At 38.3% G+C, this 7,420-nt stretch overlaps 1 long non-coding RNA gene across 1 annotated transcript; it reads left to right on the top strand.

Moving 5' to 3' along the window:
• Positions 1-4,401: 4,401 nt before the first annotated feature.
• On the top strand, positions 4,402-6,462 carry LOC116922664. Its single transcript, XR_006650034.1, has 2 exons — positions 4,402-5,839; positions 5,938-6,462. It is a non-coding gene; the product is annotated as an uncharacterized LOC116922664 (long non-coding RNA).
• The last annotated feature ends 958 nt before the right edge of the window (positions 6,463-7,420 follow it).

Raw genomic sequence — 7,420 nt, forward strand, 5'->3', positions numbered from 1 at the left:
TCAAAATCTACCAAAAACGACATCTCTTGAAATTCTCCAAAAATCACACGGAATAATCGAAATTGAGCGCTGATTTCGATTTAGTTATTGGTTTTCTCGTTAAACCAGCCGTTTCAAAAATTAACGAAACAGTGCTGTTAGCGCAACAACTTAATTTAGGGTTTTTAAGGATTAAATCAAAAACTATAAGACCAATAGGAAAATAAACCTGATTTTCGTGATTTTCATTCAATTTTGATTCGAATTCATGTATTTTAAGCAAAATTTGATTTAAATTTAATGAAAAAGTGGGAAGGGTATAGCCTTCCCACTTTTGTCAAAATCTACCAAAAACGACATCTCTTGAAATTCTCCAAAAATCACACGGAATAATCGAAATTGAACGCTGATTTCGATTTAGTAATTGGTTTTCTCGTTAAACCAGCCGTTTCAAAAATTAACGAAACAGTGCTGTTAGCGCAACAACTTAATTTAGGGCTTTTAAGGATTAAATCAAAAACTATAAGACCAATAGGAAAATCAACCTGATTTTCGTGATTTTCATTCAATTTTGATTCGAATTCATGTATTTTAAGCAAAATTTGAAATTTGGCCAAAAATGAAAAAGTGGGAAGGGTATAGCCTTCCCACTTTTGTCAAAATCTACCAAAAACGACATCTCTTGAAATTCTCCAAAAATCACACGGAATAATCGAAATTGAACGCTGATTTCGATTTAGTAATTGGTTTTCTCGTTAAACCAGCCGTTTCAAAAATTAACGAAACAGTGCTGTTAGCGCAACAACTTAATTTAGGGCTTTTAAGGATTAAATCAAAAACTATAAGACCAATAGGAAAATCAACCTGATTTTCGTGATTTTCATTCAATTTTGATTCGAATTCATGTATTTTAAGCAAAATTTGAAATTTGGCCAAAAATGAAAAAGTGGGAAGGGTATAGCCTTCCCACTTTTGTCAAAATCTACCAAAAACGACATCTCTTGAAATTCTCCAAAAATCACACGGAATAATCGAAATTGAACGCTGATTTCGATTTAGTAATTAGTTTTCTCGTTAAACCAGCCGTTTCAAAAATTAACGAAACAGTGCTGTTAGCGCAACAACTTAATTTAGGGCTTTTAAGGATTAAATCAAAAACTATAAGACCAATAGGAAAATAAACCTGATTTTCGTGATTTTCATTCAATTTTGATTCGAATTCATGTATTTTAAGCAAAATTTGGAATTTGGCCAAAAATGAAAAAGTGGGAAGGGTATAGCCTTCCCACTTTTGTCAAAATCTACCAAAAACGACATCTCTTGAAATTCTCCAAAAATCACACGGAATAATCGAAATTGAGCGCTGATTTCGATTTAGTTATTGGTTTTCTCGTTAAACCAGCCGTTTCAAAAATTAACGAAACAGTGCTGTTAGCGCAACAACTTAATTTAGGGTTTTTAAGGATTAAATCAAAAACTATAAGACCAATAGGAAAATAAACCTGATTTTCGTGATTTTCATTCAATTTTGATTCGAATTCATGTATTTTAAGCAAAATTTGAAATTTGGCCAAAAATGAAAAAGTGGGAAGGGTATAGCCTTCCCACTTTTGTCAAAATCTACCAAAAACGACATCTTTTGAAATTCTCCAAAAATCACACGGAATAATCGAAATTGAACGCTGATTTCGATTTAGTAATTGGTTTTCTCGTTAAACCAGCCGTTTCAAAAATTAACGAAACAGTGCTGTTAGCGCAACAACTTAATTTAGGGTTTTTAAGGATTAAATCAAAAACTATAAGACCAATAGGAAAATCAACCTGATTTTCGTGATTTTCATTCAATTTTGATTCGAATTCATGTATTTTAAGCACAATTTGAAATTTGGCCAAAAATGAAAAAGTGGGAAGGTTATAGCCTTCCCACTTTTGTCAAAATCTACCAAAAACGACATCTCTTGAAATTCTCCAAAAATCACACGGAATAATCGAAATTGAACGCTGATTTCGATTTAGTAATTAGTTTTCTCGTTAAACCAGCCGTTTCAAAAATTAACGAAACAGTGCTGTTAGCACAACAACTTAATTTAGGGTTTTTAAGGGTTAAATCAAAAACTATAAGACCAATAGGAAAATAAACCTGATTTTTGTGATTTTCATTCAATTTTGATTCGAATTCATGTATTTTAAGCAAAATTTGAAATTTGGCCAAAAATGAAAAAGTGGGAAGGGTATAGCCTTCCCACTTTTGTCAAAATCTACCAAAAACGACATCTCTTGAAATTCTCCAAAAATCACACGGAATAATCGAAATTGAACGCTGATTTCGATTTAGTTATTGGTTTTCTCGTTAAACCAGCCGTTTCAAAAATTAACGAAACAGTGCTGTTAGCGCAACAACTTAATTTAGGGTTTTTAAGGATTAAATCAAAAACTATAAGACCAATAGGAAAATAAACCTGATTTTCGTGATTTTCATTCAATTTTGATTCGAATTCATGTATTTTAAGCAAAATTTGAAATTTGGCCAAAAATGAAAAAGTGGGAAGGGTATAGCCTTCCCACTTTTGTCAAAATCTACCAAAAACGACATCTCTTGAAATTCTCCAAAAATCACACGGAATAATCGAAATTGAACGCTGATTTCGATTTAGTTATTGGTTTTCTCGTTAAACCAGCCGTTTTAAAAATTAACGAAACAGTGCTGTTAGCGCAACAACTTAATTTAGGGTTTTTAAGGATTAAATCAAAAACTATAAGACCAATAGGAAAATAAACCTGATTTTCGTGATTTTCATTCAATTTTGATTCGAATTCATGTATTTTATTCTTCATCTTACTTTTACTTTCTACGGTCTTCTGTCTTCTTGTTACGCCGATCTATCCCATATAGCACATTTCTGCCGTCGGATGTCCGAATCATGGCCGAATATCCGTTAGATATCCATGTACTCAATGGGTAGTTCCAGGGATGTCCGTCGGCTAGTCACCTTGGAAGTGCAATGGATGTAGGGAAATTATATTCTACGGACCTCCTTCCAACAGCCAAGAAGATTTTCAATGGTTTCATTTAAGGATCCTCCAGCCAGTCGGGGCGCTTTTTTGCAAATCGGGTTTCTCATTTCGGGCCATCGAGGCGGGCTCAGGGTGGAAAATTCATCTCCCCGAATTCAATTGGGGTTTGCAATCAATTGGATTGCAATCAATCGATTCATCAATGCAAAAAACATTATCGATTGACGGTTTCACCCGATCGATCCGATAACAACGCCGATAATAGCTCGTTCTACCCGCTTGCTCCAATTTTTACTCTGAAACCGAAAGAACAGCATTTTTTTAAAAATTGCATCGGGGCAACGGGTTAACCTAAAATTTTTCCCCCACCGCCCCGGTTGAAAAAGTGGCACCTCAATTGGACCCTAAATGCACTTTATCGGTGCGGGGCGGTTAACTCGATTAGAACTAATTGGGGCCGATCACTAAGTTTCATTATTAATTGTCAAAATTTCTTTGTTTCCAAAAGGGGAGAACTTAACCATGTTCAAATTTTTCCCTTGAACGTATTTTTATTTTAAGTCTAGCATTTAATACGAAAAATAAAAAAAAATAAGGAGTAATTATCTATTTGCCGGATGGTTTATTTTAAAATTTATTACAAAAAATGAATAAAATATATGTAAGTCGTGATTTTGTTTGCACAGGCTTTCCGTTTAGCTTACGGGAACGAAGCCATTGGAAATTAACTTACAGAAAATAAATATTATTCAGCATTTAATAATATTCAAAGCAAGTATACTTATGATAGGATTATAATTTCAAATAATAAAAAACTACTTTAAACTTAATAAATCATGCTGAAGTTTAAAATTCAAAAAATATTTAGCATAAATTGTTTAATTTCAATTTATACACCTCTGGTTTAACCTAAGTTCGACATCATCTTGACTTCTTAAAAATCCTGTATGTGATTTGGTATCGAAAAAGCTCTAGTGTTTTACAAAAATTCGATTGTATTGTTCGAAAATGAATCATAATATATCTGTAGATTGGCACAGTGGAATAAGATTCGACTGTGATGCGGGAGACCCGAGTTCGAATCCTGGTATAGCCTAATGTTTTTTCATGAATAGATGTCCAATACATGTCATATTTATAGCCAAATGAAAGCCCGTTCGGATATCCTTAGAATGTCCGACGGCGCTGTTTAGGGCGGTCAAAACCAAAAAAAAAAACATCCCTAGGACATCCAAATCGGATATCGGGCTGTCCGGAGGATATCAAAAAGATGTACTCAACATCCGACCCCGACATCTGTCGGACATCCGACGGACTGCCTTGTGTTATGTGGGATCTCATTACTTCTCCGTTTGACTTCCTTTCTAATTGTCCGTCCCTGAACCATCAGGTTCGGGTTCTGGAATTTCTAACACTCCCCCCGTTGGACCTTCGTCTAACTCAGAATCCGAACTCGAATCTGATGTTTTGTCCAAGAATGGAGCGGTATTCTCATACTCTGGGTCTATCTGTCCGGCGTGAAGCTCTAATGGATATAGACATTTGATGTCTCTGAAGATCGTTGTTGATCCCTTCCCTTTAGTCTTGTCTGCTATTAGCACAGCTACTCGTCGAAACTTTTTATCTGCTCCGGGGTAGAGTTTAGCTACTCTTCCTGTCTTCCATTTGGATCTTTTCGCATTTTCGTCATGTATTATTACGACTTGCCCGATTTCTACCTGTTTGACCTGTCCCGGGGTGGGACAGTGGAATTTTTCTAAATCCGCCACGTATTCTTGGTTGAAGTTCTCCCACCAAGTGGCTAGTAGATCTCGGCGTAGTCGCTCTCTTTTGGTCAGAGTTACTCTGTCTGAGTACTCTGTCTCTCTTTCGTCTATCGTGTGTCTTTGCCCTTGTCTGTGTCCCGATATTAATTGTTTCGGTGTCAGTGGCTCGTTGTCTTCTTCCGACACGAAAGTTAAGGGTCTTGTATTGATTGTGTCCTCTATTTCTGTCAGCACTGTCTGAAATAGATCGTATTCTAACCTGCCTACTCCATAAGTTTTGTACAGCAGTCTCTTTACTGTCTGTACCATCCTCTCCCAAAATCCTCCCCACCAGGGAGCTAGACTCGGGGAGAACCTCCATTTGATATTTAACCCGGCTAGGGTATTATATACTTTCTCGCTTTTGTATGCTGACCTTAAGTATTTTGCTGCCTTCGTGAACGTACCCGCGTTGTCTGAATACATTGTCTTGGGGAATCCCCTTCTCGAAAAGAATCTTCTTAAGGCGTATATGAATGTTGCTAGCCCCTGATCTGTGGTGACTTCTAAGTGCACCGCTCTTGTGACTGCGCATGTGAACAAGCATATATATGCTTTCGCATTTATATTTGTTCCGATTTCTACAGGAAAAGGTCCGGCGAAGTCTACCCCTGTCGCCGTAAAGGGATTCGAAATCAACAATCTGTTGATTGGTAGGGGAGCCGGAACCTCATTAAATGCGTGCGAGTCTAACCTTTGGCATTTTACACACCTCCTGAGCTGTTTTTTGGGCTGCTGCGATCACTGCTGCGTTGGTAGCTCTGGTCTTGTTGAGTTCCTCTAGTTGTTTTTGCTCCTCAGCGTTGAGTAGTGGCACGCCCTTCTGCGCTTCTGGTACCGGTCTGGCGTACGGTTTTGGTCTTTTGCTCTCGACTTTCTTTTGTTCTGGGAATGGTTCTGGTAGTCTTAAGCGTCTAAAGACCCCCTTGGGAATAGTGTTTTCCAACTCTTTCCACAAGGTGTAGCTACGCACATCGGAGTCCAGCAAGGATTGAAAATAATTATACACGTTCTTCTGGTGTTCTGCCACTGAAATCAGAGTAAGTTTCGAAGGACCATTTAAAGATTCGTTCAATCTTTATGTCGGAGACTGCCAACTCAGAATCTAATTGTGTATTTAATTTTTCATTTCTCTTAGGCCCAACACCGGAGTGTCAGCGTTTTTTTTTGTGTGTATTTCTAGGCCTAGCACCGAAGTGCCAGCGTATATCTTTTGTTTATTGGCCAACCTGTCACCTTATCGGGTGACAGTATCAAGAAGAGTTTTGCCGTAGAGTACGGAAAAGGAATGCGGTTTATTGCCGCGACACAGCAGCAATAATCAAAGATGAAGAGAAGTAGAGAATATATATATATCTAATTACTAATGACGAGGTCTTCTTCTTCTGTAGATGGCTGGAGGCTCCGGATGGTTGTTGGCTGGAATAGTTGGCGGAGGTGGTCTCGAGGGACACAGCAAGGCGGCCGAAGTGACAGGCAGCAATCCAATCCGCGAACAGCAAAGGCAATAGCAGGCAGCGGCGACAACAACAACAACAAGAACAGAAAACCAATCAAAGACAATACTACCGAATGAAGGAGACGAACGCCGGGAAAATCGGTGGAAAAATAGTGTGTATTAATGAGGCCTATTTCAGCCCCTTATATACCAATTATAAAAACACCGTTGACAGAGAATTAATCTAATCGTAACAATAATTTTGGCGCTGGCGTAGATGTCGTCTCGATCTTCTATTCTTCTTTCCGCGCGTGAACTTGTAAGGTGAATGAACTGAGGAACAAGTTAACCGGTTAACCTTGTAACCATGGCAACGGAATAACCGGTTAATCATAGTTGCCGATCTCTATTTGTTTGTTAACAATTACTGGTGGCGCCAGCTTGTGGCGGACCTTCCGATAATTCTAGTTCGGTGGTCTCGAACTAGATGCCACTATCTTGTCGTCGATTCTTATGAGCTAGCCGATACTTATGGTCCAGTCTAAGTTGGTTATCTCTATGAGTCTATCACTAGTCGATACTGTTGGACTAGTTGAGGTAGCTCCATCTAGTAGTCAGTTCCGACATCATGTGCCATCTCGGCAGGATCTTAGTGGCGCCATCTGGCGCTCATTTAGTAGACTAAAAGGCACTTTGGCAGGGCGTTAGTGGCGCCATCTAGTGATGAATCTTTGAACCAAATACCCAGCTCCAAGTGGCGCCATCTAGTGATAGTCCTCCGAACTTTTTCTGAACTTATGTTCCATGTGGCGCCATCTAGCGGTGGTTAGAGTAACTGATTTCTGACTGGTCTCATGTGGCGCCATCTGTTGATGGTTTCAGGAACTAATCTCTGATTGGTTCCGTGTGGCGCCATCTAACGACGACTTCTCTTACTATTCTATTTTTTCCTGTTTTTGCATTAGAGACGTTGCTACGGTTTTATTCTTTTATTCTTCATCTTACTTTTACTTTCTACGGTCTTCTGTCTTCTTGTTACGCCGATCTATCTCATTACTTCTCCGTTTGACTTCCTTTCTAATTGTCCGTCCCTGAACCATCAGGTTCGGGTTCTGGAATTTCTAACATAGCCTTCCCACTTTTGTCAAAATCTACCAAAAACGACATCTCTTGAAATTCTCCA

This window comes from Daphnia magna, linkage group LG8, assembly GCF_020631705.1.
Source record: "Daphnia magna isolate NIES linkage group LG8, ASM2063170v1.1, whole genome shotgun sequence".
In the NCBI taxonomy this organism is placed as follows: Eukaryota; Metazoa; Arthropoda; class Branchiopoda; order Diplostraca; family Daphniidae; genus Daphnia; species Daphnia magna.